This window comes from Daphnia pulicaria, chromosome 7 (genome assembly GCF_021234035.1).
Source record: "Daphnia pulicaria isolate SC F1-1A chromosome 7, SC_F0-13Bv2, whole genome shotgun sequence".
Lineage (NCBI taxonomy): Eukaryota > Metazoa > Arthropoda > Branchiopoda > Diplostraca > Daphniidae > Daphnia > Daphnia pulicaria.
This window is the reverse complement of record NC_060919.1, coordinates 7,235,151-7,250,415: the sequence shown is the minus strand read 5'-3', so window position 1 is coordinate 7,250,415 and position 15,265 is coordinate 7,235,151. Positions and strand designations below refer to the sequence as shown.

Genomic DNA, 15,265 nt, shown 5'->3' with positions numbered 1-15,265 from the left:
GTCGACGGTTCTTAAATAGTTTTTTGGGTTTTTTTTAAATCTTTTCTTTGTGCGGACTTTGAGCACGGCAAAAGAAACATCGCTATTCATTCAATCGAGTGGCTTTTCTTTTCTTTTTGGTGGGCTTTATCTCTTCTATTGGGAATTCCCCTTCAAATTATATGGTCGACAGCTTTCCAATAGCTCTCCTCCCGAAAACAAATCTTTTCTGTTGAGTTTTCTTTATAGAGGCCGAGTCACGTATCAAATCGTCATAGCCTTCTCCTATCTTTTTTAATACACAAAATAACACCCTGAAAGAGTCGAGAAAATCAAGATATTTTTTTTTCCAGAGGTGAACTCACTCCCGAATGCGCGAAGAGAGAGCGTCACAATGGACCACCATTGTGTCACGAACGAACGCAGCTGACTCTGTGTGTTGTATGCGAAAACGCCTTTCATCAGGCCTGTGGAAATTCGATCACTAATCAGCGCATAGACACACAGCAGCACACACAAATAAACTTTAGACTGCAGCGGCCGGAGCCAGTTATACTAGGATGTTTATTGAAAAATGAATCATGCTGCTGCAACATCAAAGGCTCGACAGTCTTTTGTACACTACGGAAACAATATACGTAGCTATTCGTTTTTGGGCGAAAAAAGAAGAAAAAGGAATAGACGTGCGAGTCTTATTATATATTATTGCGAAAGGAGAGAGACAAGAAAGAAACACACGACGCGCTTTCAGACATTCTTGCTTTGAAGTTTTTCTTTTTCGTTCTTCATTCTTCTTCTGTCGATTATAAGAATATATATAACCTTGCCTAGGGGTTGTCTCTCCTTTCCAGCCATGGTGCCAGCGTCACAAAGAGATCTTTTAGCTGAGCTGCTGTGAAATTCGGCCTTCAACAATCTAGGCGCGTTCCCGATTCAAATCGCGATAGTGCAGAGAATTTTCTACGCTTACATATATAGGATAACAGACACTGGACACCTATTATGGTTTCGCCTGTATAGGTTGGCAACGCAACTCCCATATCAGGCAAACGGCCATTTAGTCTAACTTATCATCATGTCGTATGCCTCCTTCAAAAAATGTGTAAGTTGTACAGTTATACTCTTGCTGCATGGGAAGAACGACAGTTGAACAAAGACCAATATGTCACTGTCCATTGCATATACTATTCTAACATTTGTATTCCATATTCGACACGGCTGCTGGAAGGGAGCGAAAAAAAAACAAAAAATTTGAACATTAAATTATGCATGGCACTTTTATACGGCGCAGTCCAGTTCGTCTAGTGTTGCAACTCAGCCATTTGTGCACATCAACTATGCGGCACGAACAATCTGCTTGTATAGAGAGTACAGCAGCAAAACTGCTGCTGTGCAGTGTGCACAACCAAAATGTCAATTGGTTATTAACCAACTCGTCGGACCGACTCAAAGGCAAGCTTCGCTGCGTGTGATGTGTCATTAAATGCAATGCTGGGACTGGTTCAATCTGCGAAAAGAAAATGTCTGCATCTCTATTATGTATACATATCCTTTTTGGAAGAAGTTACTATATCTTCCAAGTCATGTCGTTTGTCTCCATTTCCGCTTATTGCTAGCCACACAGCAGCAGTCCTATATATTTATATTTCTTTTTTTTTCTTTGATGGTAGAGACTCTATAAGAAATAAGCCCAGCATTATAATGTACATATTCCGGTATAGTGGGTGTATCTTGCGGTGGGAGTGGGAGCTCAGAGCTCGGCATTTGTTGACTTAAAATCTTGACATGCGGAAGACGACGACGACACGCCCGCTGCTGTGTATTACTTTCAGTCGCCGACGTGATTAGACTTTCATGTTTAAAAATAAATATGAACATGCACACACACACACACACACACAACATCTATATAACAATCTAATGCCGCGGAGCAGCAGAGTTGGCGTTTAAGCTCCGTGAAATGGAAAGCACTGTGCTGCTGCAAACCGGGGAGACATCCCGACGACGAAGACAATTCCCGGAGGGAGACCAAAAAGAAAAGGAAAAGTCACCCAGCGCATTGTTACAACTAATAGCTTGTCCTCTCGCGGGTTTTTGTGTGTGGCTTTCGGCATTCACGTCTTTTATTCACAGAGTATTTAATCAAAAGATAGAGATATGCATCGAGAGATAGACTATGGATGGGGAATATCAAATGAGAAAGCCATAAATGCAAAGTCGTGCAAAATTGTATTCAACCCACAGCCTATATCTTCTATTGTTATCGATTTTATTCTCCCATAAAAGTATACTTATACACTCGATGATGAAATTGTTAATGCTCAACTTGTTTCATGAAATTCTTCATTTTGAAAATGTCCGTCGCGCTAGAATTTTGAATATCATTTATATTTCCCGCGAAAGTTCGTCCTCATCGTTCGTCCTAATCTTCGCTGCCAATTAAATAGCAATTCTGCAGAATAGCTGGTATAGTTAATATCGAAACATACGCGCACCTGCTGCTTATAACCATATTGCATTTCTTGTGAATCTTGTCACATATATAGTACATGGCACGGCTACACAATGGTTTGAATAAACTTCCTTGTCTTGTAACATATGATATGGGATCTGGGGAGGATTTCCGTCGAACGAAATATGTGTACCGTAGTATATAGACGTCATTATATCAGATTATACATTATAGCCCGTCTTCCCCTCTTCGCTACATGCCAGTTTATGTAGTGGTAACATAAATAGGAGGAAACTCGTAAATATGCACAGGCTTTTTCCTATATACTCTCCATGCTGAATAGAATATCATGAGAGCTGAATTATAAAACTAATGCGTCACCATATGCCATACCCACAGTCAGGCTCCCCTATATAGCTGTGTAAAACTGTACATCACGTCTTTAAAAAACATTTCCAAAAATTCGTCTCAAACGGACCCAAAACTTATGGAATAAAAGAGGAACGAGCTGTGTATTATAATCACTGATAGTTGCAGACCGACAAAAGAAGTGATCAGTGACGGCAGTTTAGAAACTTTTCTTTATATACTACTGATCTTATTTGATGGGCGCACATCAAGCGATACAACAATGTGGCGAATTATTATAATACGAATTCTGCTGGTAGACCACTCCTTCGGGAATCGACTGCGCTATATATGGGCGGTATGATATAAGGAAGAAATGGAGTTTCAAGATTTGTAAGAATTTGTCGATTCGTTTCATTTTTCTCCCAGGCAGCCCTTTTCCCTTCGACTACAATATATGATATTAAGAAAAGCCAGATGGCGACTATTCGATCTGAATTCGATTTCCTAATTCTTTCATTCACGAGAACCCTCTAATATAATCATGTTGCTGCCAAGCGTAGTAGGGCCTATATTGACATGTATTTCAATATTGACTTTTTCCTAATCGAATGTCTCGATCTCGATTGATATTTTCGACTGAATGCAGGTCGTTCGTTTTCGTTCATGAATGCGACAGCAGCAGCAGCAGCCGGCAACATATAGATGGACGACGAAATCTCGACACCGAGGAGGACGATGGAATCAAGTGGAACTTTATCGACCGACGACGAACCGTCCTGCACATCTCCGTCGACGGTCAAGTCTCAGCATCATCTTCATCTAGGTAAGGATGCAAGAAAAACACGCACTGTAGCCTATATATGACCGTCAAGACGAATTCCCTCATTTCCTTTCTTCTCTTTTTTGGGGGAGGTTCGTCGTGTGTGTCTACTCCCTTTGGATATAGTATAAAGTCAACACACGCCAGAAAAGTAATCCGATTCCGGCCTCTCGTTGTGCACGGAAAAACCGACTCTTTCTTTTTTATTTTTTTTTTGTTGATGCTTTGACTTGACTATAAAGTCAAGTGGCTAAACTAAAACAAAAAAAGAAGCTTTGTGGCGTGTTCTTGCTGGCTGATGCCTTATTGTCTCTCATCTTTTGACCGTTTTACTCAAATCTCAAAGCGAAACCGTAAAGCTCGGATGTCGCACCCTGGTCGCACCCTGCCCCCAAAGTACCTACGTGACCAAGATAGCAAAAGCCAGTCGGTAGGTATGTATATATATGTACTATAGCAGTCAACGAGTGCGAGGGAGGCGCAGTGTATGTGGATACACAATGAGCCAGAGGTTACACAAGACCGAACTCTTCCTCATGTGAAATGAAAAATTGAACAGCCAGCTATAGCGCTCGCATATAATACAAATATCTTATAACATTCATCAGCATTGTTGGCTGTGTGTAATTCGATAGGTGTTTTGCTTATATCATATTAGAGAGCCACCAGCGCAGAAATAAAATATATAATATCTTGTGAATGAGAGAGAATAAGGGCAATATTATTTAGTCATTCTCTCATTCAAAAGTATATACGAAGATGTGATGATGTAATCGTCGGATTACAGCACACAGAGCGTTTCTCTCTGTGTGTTAGTGCGGCACCCCACCAAGTCAACAAACTTTGTTTCGTCCATGAAAGAAAAGAAAAAAAAAGGAACTAGAAAGATCTTGAAACTGAAGTTGTCGCTATTGATTTTTTATTTTATTTTTTTTTTTAGATGTTCTGTTAGTAGTTTTGTGTGTGTGTGTTGTTTAGAAGTACTATTGCGTCCAATGTACATAGTTAAAAAAATGAAAAGATTCGAAGAGAAAGGGGTACGTCAGTTTCAGCTGTGGATTTTCATTTTCCTTGACAACACTCTCTTTTTGATCCGTCCGTCGCTTTTCAAATATTTTCAACTGATGGGAGCGCTATAGAGAAACTAGATCTTGTAGTGACTACTGAAGAAGAAATGCAACTGAAGTACTTTTAATTGTTAGAAAAAAAAAGGAAAATAATTATTTTAATTTTCCTGGGCATTATATAATTGGCCCAGTTTTATGAAGTGACACATCCAAACTGCAGGACCTCCTTAGTCAAGTTATCTACACTCAAATAAATGAATGTATCGATCTTTTGACGTAAGAATATAAAGATCTGGCCCGTTTAGAGTCGTCTGTATTTTTAAAAAATAATCTATTTCACATCAGCAGTTGATTGTTTAAATAGTTTCGGCGTACGACAGCGATCGTGCACATCTTTGATGTCATAGAATCACCATAAGAATTGTTATATACAAGCATCGCATATTATTCCTTTTTTTTGTGATGGCATAACTTAAGAAATACATTTGTATGGCGGGAAGCGCGCGTCGCTTAAGCTGTGACACTTACGGAAGTGTTTTCTTTTCTGGTGCCTGGTGGGGGCCCCTTTATTGTCACACATCCCGATGCCGCTCACGTAGAGACATAAGCATAGATATATGTACCGCGACGACGCCCTCAAACGTGAACTTAACAAATACTTTCTTCGGTGTTATAATAAAGCGTTGGAGCGTGCCACTTCGACGGCGGCCCGGTTCCAGCGGAGCGGCGGTGGCGCTGTCGTCTACGGCGGACTCTACTTGCCGTCGCTGCAGAACGGATTGAGCGGCAGATTTGAAAATCAGCCGCTCGAGTCGGCTTATCAGCGATACTCGCACCGGCAGCGTCAAAAGTCCTTCATTGTCGTCAACGGAGTTGACGTGGCCCTCAAGATCATCGCCGTCGTCCTCATTTCCATCCATTACTACAGCGGCAGTGGTGCCAGCGTGAGCATCCAGCAATCCTCCGACTGTTTTTCTGCTGCTGACGATTCGCCGGCCTCTCTCAATTCATCGTCGGACTGCCCCGATAGATCATCATCACCGGGAGTCGCTAGCCATCACACGCACGGGGTTTACCCGACGGAAACGGTGACGTGGACATCGTGCTTGATCCTCGTCAACATCTTACTCTGTTTGCTTGCATCATGCTGGAAATGTTTCGCCAACAATTACCTTCACTGGGCTGCCCTAGCCACCTGGCTCCTGATGAACCTACAAGGTAAGCTGCTGCTGAAAGCTCATCATAGAAGAAAAAAACCTACGCTAGTTCTATAGGCTATGGGGCATTTGGACGTCAGCCAATAAACTTGACGGGTTTCCCAAAAATGACGACCTGCTGCAGACACGGTAGCCTATATAAACGCCACGTGTAAACGTAAAAATATATATCGTTCTCCGAATGATTGCGACCCTATTGTTTAGTTAGAAACGAAACATATTTCGCTTGAGGATATTCCCAAACAAAATCGTTTGGCACAATCTCAAAACCAATTGAGCCTTTTTTTTCCTCTTTTCTTTAGTATTATAGTCATTAAATAATTTTCCGCGGCATGAATAATCAAACAAAGCGGCGTTTTATTCACCTTGTCTGCTTTATTGTTCAAACCACCAAAGTACTATTAGTTTATTGAAGGTCCGGCTTGTGATGGTTTTCCCCGATTTCATCACGGTTCATATAGAGAAGGAAAAATCTTTATGGACATCTGAGTATTTTCAAATAAAAACTAGACGTGACAACCCAGGGTTGCAGAACCTGTTCATCTCGCGAGAGTAAAAACTTTGGTTTGAAATAGCAGCAGCGAGGCACACAGCACCAAGGTTTTCCCCCTCCAAAAACTGGTTAATCATGAATCTGTCATGAAGAGAACAAGTCTTAGAAGAATGTGGGAACATAGAAATTACTTGGGTCTGAGCTGGAGCCCAAAGTTTCGAGTTTAACTTTTGTGACCGAAAGGATAAAGCGCATCCATAAAGAAAAAGTGAACAATTTCGCGTGATTTATTGTTGGACGTTCGTCGACGATTCCTTCCCAACTTTTATATGTAGAAGAAACTGTAATTTGAAATGACGTAAAATAATGGAAGACGGGAACACAGAATAGATTTACAAGACTTTCTCTTGTCGGGGAAATCCCTATTCATTTTCATTCCCTTTTATATAAAATTCACGTTTTCCGCTTTATTATATATTCCGTCCCTTTTTTCTCCCGAGCTGCCGGTAGTACACCATATATTTTGTTTTCAATGACTGCCATCTGGTGACGTGTTTGTTTAAGTCCTGGTAGGTCTCGGTTTCGACGACATTGGCGGCAGAGGAAATCAATCAGGAATCCAAAGCTCCGAACTCACGACGCATATGGTCTGGTACATCCTTTTCATCATATTCGCAGCTTATGCCATGCTACCTTTGCCACTCCTGTGGTCCGTATCAGGTAAAAATGTTTCAAAGATAAAAAACAAAAAGTTGGAATGAGTCTACCATCAATATTGTTTTTGTTTTTTACAACAAACAGCCGCAGGAGCTACGGTCATTATTCACCTGACTTCCTTTTTCGTGGTTCACTCGGTCCGGATCAGCAGCAATCCGTCGCCCTGGGAGGTATACATAAAATGAATCACGCCCATCCACACACAAATATTAAAAATAATCTACATGTATACGTACATCCTTGCTTTCAACGATAATTGAACTTTGTTTCTTTTTTATTCAAAAAATCAGGATTGGTATTGCATCGCCATGAGTGGCGGCGCGGACTTGGTTCTTTATGCAGCGATGAATTTTGCGGGACTCTACGCCAAATATTTGACGGATCGCGCTGGCAGGAAAGCATTTCTGGAAACCCGACGCTCTCACGAGATGCGCTGCAAGGCGGAGAAGGAAAATGACAAGCAAGAGAAATTGCTTCTGTCAGGTATGTAGTAATACTACTCATGTCAATTTCTTTTTATTTGCTAAACGTCGACGGATATATGGTATAAGAAAAAATTAATAAAAAACCCACCTTCTAGTATTACCGCGCTTTGTTGTCATGGAGATGATTCGGGATTTCGCTGGCGAGGAAGACACGGAGAAGAGTGGCGGCAACGGGAACGCAACAGCAGTCGGTAGCAAATTGGTCTCAACTCCAATCGTGTCAGCTGATGCGCCGACGTCAGCGCCCATTCCGCAATTCCACAAGATTTATTTACATCGTTACGAGAACGTCTCCATTCTTTTTGCCGACATCAAAGGTTTCACTGGTACGCAGCAGCACGTTGAATCAATTCACTTCGTTTTCCTTTGATCAGAATATAAAACGTAACCGACATTTAACGTAATATCTAATAGAGTTAGCCAGCCAGTGCAGCGCACAGGAGCTAGTTCGAGTATTGAACGATCTTTTCGGGAAATTCGACCGACTAGCTGAAGTAAATTTCCAACTCCGAATCTAACAACTAATAACCGAAATTAATTTTTTTTTAATATTCGTGATATTCGTGATGTAATCAATAGGAAAATCACTGTTTGCGAATCAAATTGCTGGGCGATTGCTACTACTGCGTGTCAGGACTTCCAGAAGCTCGTTCCAATCATGCCAACTGCTGTGTCGAAACTGGGTTGGACATGATCTGCGCAATACAATTTGTCCGCCAGAAAACCCAAGTAAGAAATATGACGCCATTCTGGATTTAAGAAATGATGCTTTCACAAAAAAGTCTAACGTAGTTCGTTTTCTTTTTGTTGCACAAATTTAAAAGGTTGACTTGAACATGAGAATTGGCATTCACTCCGGATCCGTTTTGTGCGGCGTCCTCGGCGTCTACAAGTGGCAATTCGACGTGTGGTCCTTTGACGTCACAATGGCCAACCACATGGAATCAGGGGGTATCCCCGGGTAAATTTATAGAAAATTGTCGGCCTTTTACCTTTTATTAAACCGGATATCCGTTCGTTTGATACTTTCTCTATAAAGGCGAGTTCACATTTCGAAAGCAACTCTAGATAATCTCGCTGACACATATGACGTCGAGCCAGGTTACGGCGACACTCGAGACGCTTATCTAAAGGTAAATATAGGCCTATATTTTAATTCAATCAACAGAGTAAATGTCATTGAAACCGTTGATCAAATTAGGAACATAAAATGGAGACTTTCTTGATCGTGAAAAAAAAGCGAATTAAGAAAATCTCCAAAGATGAACATTACGGCCGCTCTTCCACGGATCGTGTCGGCTGCTGTCGCACGCGAATGTTGGAGGCCTGGATCGAAGAAGAGGACGAAGACAATCCCATCAAGAGGAAAGCAAGTCAGGCCAGCAATAACGTAACTGCTAGTGCCAGGCCGTCTCTCGGGGGAGTCTCAGTCGGTGCCATTTCCAGCCCCGACACATCCGTATTGATCAATGACTCGGCTGACTGGTCGCCAGAAATACCTTTCGAAAACGTAAGCCCAGCATCGCCAGCAATTTCAATGAAATTTCACTTATTTTTGGTTGGTATTGTGAGTGAGTCGATGTCAACAAAAAGCGTTTCACAAGTCAAAGGAAAAATTGTCGAATAAATCACAGCACAAATTCGTTGAATTATTCAGCTGGACATTTGTGGTCTGGACGACGACGACGACGACGGTCAGACATCGTTCACCAAATCTTTCGATCTCGCCGACCAAGAATCCCATCAACTGAAAGTGTCCAACGCTTCATCAACTCATCCATCTTCTACATCTGCCTTACCCAGTTTATTGAGCGACGAAGCTTTGCGCGGCGAATGCACTCCATCTCCGCCGTCTTCCATCCGACGGGGACAGCAGGAATCCCCCTGCAACCGCGGTGGCTCTCGAAGAGTTCGAATAGCGGCCCCCGAAGCGGCGCTGTTGAATCTCCAGGAAGAGGTGGACCAGCTAATGGACCTTTCAATTGAGATTGATTCGAACAAGAAAATTCGGAACGAGCACGTCCACCCGGTGACACTTCAGTTCTTGCGACCCGATATGGAATCGAATGTAATTAGAATAAGCACATATATCGCTCATTTTTACAGAGGCAATTATAGCTATCACGGATCATTTATTTTGTAGTTTAGCAATATGCGAGAGGACGTTTTTAAATCTAATGCTTTCTGCGTCTTCATCATATGGATACTGCTGGCGTGTTCACTTGTGATAGTCATGCCCAAGTAAGCAAAACTAAAAATGTGGTATAAATATTCCAGGAAATAAGTGAATAAAGGGATCTTCTAACTTTATTTTTAAGGACAATTGGATTGTGGGTTACGTTAGGGGTAGCGACAATCATGTTGGCATCGGCGCTCATTCTGGCGGTGGCGGAAGAAATGCCGTGGCTTCCGGATTGCTGGATTAGACACGCGTCCAAAGAATTGGCCCGCAAGCGGACTCTACGTAATTTGTATATTTGTTTCGTCGTTGGAATCGTTTTCATTACTACTGTCGTTAATATGGTAAAAAAAAAGAATTTGTCTTATTTTTGCAAAGAATAAATCGTTTATCAATATTGAATTATTACATAGGTATTATTTGCGGATTACATCACACACCTGGAATCTTCTGTCGGCCAGTATTATCTTGAAAATAGCCAGAACTGTTCTCAGCAAGGAAATTTAACCAACATCACGTCCGATTCGAACGCAAATCATACGCCGGCTGTGGTGGCTTCTTGCCTGTTACCTCAGTATCACATGTACACTTGGGTTTTGGCCATGGTTTGTTTGGCTTCTTTCCTCAAGTTAAACTACATGATGAAATCAGCCATCCTATTAGTCATGGTCACTGTTTACACAATCCTGATGACGGCAGCTTACCCGCAAGTCTTTGATGAGATCCAGGTAAGTTCGCCAGCAAAAAGAAGTCATGGTGGTAAATCAAATTTTATACGTTAGTGCAACGGATTTGTTTGACGTTCAGGGAGACTGCGGACGGTACGTGGTGGACAAGTGGTCGATGCTTGTGCTGATCTTCCTGTTCTTTTACGTCGTTGGCTATCATTCACGTTTGGTGGAAGTGACTTCGCGGCTCGATTTCCTCTGGAAACAGCAGGCGGCCAAAGAGTTGACGGACATTTCCGAAACGAGAACTTACAATACCCAATTGCTCAAAAATATTTTACCAGACCACGTAGCGACTTATTTCCTTGCAGCCGAGTCCAGCGAACGTAGAGCAGATGTAAATTATTCCACTTTTATCGACTTAATATGTTACATGCTGCATACTACTATATTTATTACTATTTTCTTTTTAGGAGTTATATTCTTAAGCAAAAGATGGCGTTGGGGTGATGTTTGCAAGGTATTTAATTTAAAAAAACCCCCCAAAAAATCGTAAAGTTATAAAAAGAATAAATAATATGAAATCCGTTATCTCAGTATTCCCAATTTCACCGAATTCTATTCCGAGGATGTCAATAAAGGAATGGAATGTATCCGTTTACTCAACGAAATCATCGGTAAATAATTTTTTTACTTGAAGTGCGCGAATTTTGAAAACGAAATGGAACGACTTAACAGTGTCCATTTGTAAATTAGTGGATTTTGATGAGCTCCTTGACGAAAGTCGTTTTGCTTCAATTGAAAAAATCAAAACTATTGGCTCGACCTACATGGCCGTCTCTGGGCTGGATCCGGTCCAAAAAACAGCCACGAATGTACGTAAAACATCAAAATATAATTTATATTTCTGTTTCAAAACTTTTTTTTTCGAAATCTCCTGACTGATGCAAATGTCTTCGCAGGGAAACGAAGACGAATATTTGCACCTAACAGCCCTGACAGATTTTGCGTTGGCGATGAAAGATCGTCTGGACGAAGTGAATCGCCATTCGTTTAACAACTTTCAACTAAGAGTCGGTTAGTTCTTTGCGTTATTTTGGACTTCTGGTTTACATTTTCTCTCAAATAATTTGCATGATTATTATTTGGACTTGGAAAAAATCCAACAGGTATAGGTGTGGGGCAAGTTGTGGGCGGAGTCATTGGAGCTCGCAAGCCAGTGTTCGACGTCTGGGGCAATACGGTTAACGAAGCCTCGCGCATGGACTCGACTGGTCAAATGGGTCGAATTCAAGTCACGCGCGACGTCTATCAGGTTGGTGCTCGATTTTTATAAATAATTAGACTTACAGGGAATATGCTTTCGATCTGTTACTTTTTTAGCGACACGACAGCTTCTGTTATCGCAAAAGAAGAGATTTTTACACAGAGTTGGGTGGTGACAAACGCATATAAATTTGGTCTTAAAAAAAAATAGATTCTGTCAGAAAGGGGTTATCGATTGCAGCCTCGCGGTCTTGTCCAAGTCAAGGGCAAAGGAGAAATGCAGACTTATCTCGTGGTGGGAAAAGAAATGGGCTCTCCGAAAGGAGTCCATCGACAGCCATCCAGCCGCAGTTCATTGGCCGCTGTCGTCTACGGAATGGTTCGTGCAAGAAGGCGCCAAACAACTGCGAAACAAGGTGAAATGGCATAATTATATGCATTTCCAAACAATAAGTGACTTTAACACAAGATTCTCGATACTAAAAAATGTAGGAGTCCTTACATCAGCAGCAGCCATCCAACAGTTGCACAGGACTTCAACTCGGCGTGCGGCTGCCACTTCATCGTCGAGCGCTTCTGCTGCTCAAGGAGCCCTCGATCGTTTGAGGGCTTTCTCCAGTGTCCGCCGGCAACCGACTATGCGAAATCCAACTAACTCATCTGGAATCAACCAAAACGGCAGTGGAAATGTAGGCCATTCATCACCATCGAATAACATTCGACAGTCAATCAGCGAATCTTCTCCGTCAAAACTCCGTCAAGCCGCAATAATAGGGCAAGATCCTAATAATCTTCCAGTTCCAAACAGGCCCATCAGCCTTTCATCACGCCATCCGCTACAGATCTCCAGGTCATATCATGACATGCCAAAGTTTAATACTGTACAAGAACATGATGTAGACGATAACGACGATGACAGTGATTCGCCACACGGTGAAGTGCAGGACACCTCTCTTCATCCTCAAACCTAATATTCGTGAGTAAGCCTGTACCTATGACCTGTGCTATATTTCGCATGGTTTTAAAAACTGTTTCAAATGCATATAAATTCAAAAATTCATCCATGTTATAATATTCGTGTGAAAATTCTGTAAATTGTGAATGTTAACAATGAAAAACTGATAACAATAAAAATAAACACTGAATCGTTGTTGGCGATATTCGTGTGTTACTATTTAGGAGACGAGACATAAAAAGAAGATCTCAATCACCTTAAAAACACCTTGGTTTTAATCCGGTTTTAGGGGAGACCGGGGCGAAATGCAACATTTTTTTAATGTTTGCCTTATTTTTATTTGTTATGAATTCGGACAATATAGATACATTTTAATATTTTTTTGGTCTGTATTATTAAGCTAGATCTTGGCTACCCACTGATTTTTTTTCCTTGAATAAATATCGTTTATAAATATTTAAAAATAAACGAGATACAAAAGAAAATATAACCAAGCTTTTTTTCATTCGACCCACACGTGGCCCAAAAAAGACGGGGTTAAATGGAACAGATCCCGGGGTAAAATGGAACACCATTTTTCTCAGCATCAGAATGAATAACATCCATTGAATTACCAATAGGAAAATAGGAAATTCATTTATCTTCAAGAGGTATATAGGTATATAATCATAAGCTATATAGTCATCCATGAAAGTTTATTTAGCAGGCAAATTGAACTCTCTGCTTTAATTTTAATTTGACGGAAGGGATAGAGAGAGAGTGGGGAAAGTAGGTAGCTGGGTAAGTTGGTACTCACCGTTTTTCGTCCCTTGCGATCTAGAGGGATTGCATTTTAAAAATTACCAGTTATGTTCTTAAAAAATGCGCATCTTTTAAAAAAATTATTGTAGCCTAATAGTTCAAGTAGAATGGGAACAAAAAATAAAATAGTTTTTTTGGTCCTTTAGTCGAGTCGTCTATTCTGTTTTCTTTTTTCTATTATGGACTTTCCTAGTTAGCTAAAAATGTAGAAAAAATAATTTTCTAAAAGGAAATTTTTTCCTTTTTTAGAAAACAGTTTTGACTTATATTTTTTTAAAACCAGATTATAGAGCAGTTAGACATCCTGTGTTGCGCATTCTCCGCAAATGTGCCACATCAAATTTGTGTCCAAGTTGGACTGTGTCGCCTACAGCGTCATATGGGAAAACCAACTTCTCCTCGGTAAAAAAATTGTTTTCTTATCTATGACTCTGATTTCCCCCCTTTTCTTCCAAACAGTGAATAGTTTATTCATTTCTCTATTACATAATTTTTATTTCGAGCCCCAATTCAATCTTAATAATTTTTAATTAATTTTTGTTTGAGACTGGTGTTTTTTGTTCGTCTCCTAGCAGGTGGTCTTCGTCTGATTTCCAGTGAGGATACTCAAGTAAAAAACGTCACGAACCTTTGTTGAAGAAGTAAATTGAGATTTCATAAAATTTTTAGCATTTTTTAAAAACATACATTAAAAAATATATGTTTTTTAAAAATGTATGTCTATGTCATCATGGTCAGCCATTATTTTTGGTATACAAATGTAGCAACAAAACTAACCTAGTTTTGGTAAAAAGTAAACTACAAGAATTCAAATTGGAATTGAATTGGAATTAAATTTAAATCTTTATAATTCTCAACAGCAGAGGGGTGTTACAAGTCCTAAGCACTGAAGGATTCTTTGCAACAACCAAGGGAACCTGAGAGTATTTCATTATAGTTTAGCTTTTTCTAAATAAGTTTGAAATATTTTAACATTAACACTGTAAAGCCTCTATTTTTCCATTAATAGTTTCTAAACTATTTTTTTGTTCAAAATCCTAGAAGATTCAAGATTATTTGCTACCACTCTGAAGACTACTTGTTCCACCTAGCAGTGCTGTTTCCATCCACCAATTCAGCAAGTGTACATTGCAAGAAATTCTATATTTCTTCATATTAAAAATTGTAACTAAAACTATCTGTGCAATCAGACTGAGAGTGCGAGCAGCCCAAAGCACGAAAGACTGTATTCTAACACGAATAAACTGAGGATGCCTGGCAGTTGATGTTTCTTATTCGATCAGTTTTCTTCACAATTTCCTTTTCTTTTATATCAACACTGTAAGCCTTTGATTTTTCTTTGTTGGTATCAAAAGTAACATATTTTTTTTTAAAATAGGTCGAAGAAACTTTGTACCACATCATTTGGGAAACTGCATGCTTCTTTTCTGAAAACTACTTGTCCCACCTAGCAGTGGTGTTTCCTTCTACTAACTCAGCAGGTGTACATTGCAAGAAATTATATATTTTATTAATATTTTAAATTGCTACTTAAACTATCTTTGCAAACAGACTGAAAGTGCGAGCAGCCCAAAGTACCAAAGACTGGATTCTAACACGAAAGCTGAGGGAGCCTGCCAGTTGATGTTTCTTATTCGAGCAATTTTCTTTACAAGTTCCTTTTGTTTCATATCAACACTGTAAGCCTCTGATTTTTCTTTGTTGGTATCAAAAGTAACATAGTTTATGTAAAAATAGGTAGAAGAAAGTTCGTAGTTCGTACCACACCATTTGGGAAACTGTATGCCACCTAGCGTATTTGTATTTAAACGGTAA

At 40.3% G+C, this 15,265-nt stretch overlaps 1 long non-coding RNA gene and 1 pseudogene across 1 annotated transcript; one reads left to right on the top strand and one right to left on the bottom strand.

The window, feature by feature from the left end:
• The first annotated feature begins 3,431 nt into the window (after positions 1-3,431).
• On the top strand, positions 3,432-12,844 carry LOC124350945 (annotated as a pseudogene).
• Positions 6,995-7,417, bottom strand: LOC124350965. Its single transcript, XR_006921307.1, has 3 exons — positions 7,333-7,417; positions 7,207-7,259; positions 6,995-7,083 (listed from the first exon to the last, which is right to left on the bottom strand). It is a non-coding gene; the product is annotated as an uncharacterized LOC124350965 (long non-coding RNA).
• Positions 12,845-15,265: the final 2,421 nt, after the last annotated feature.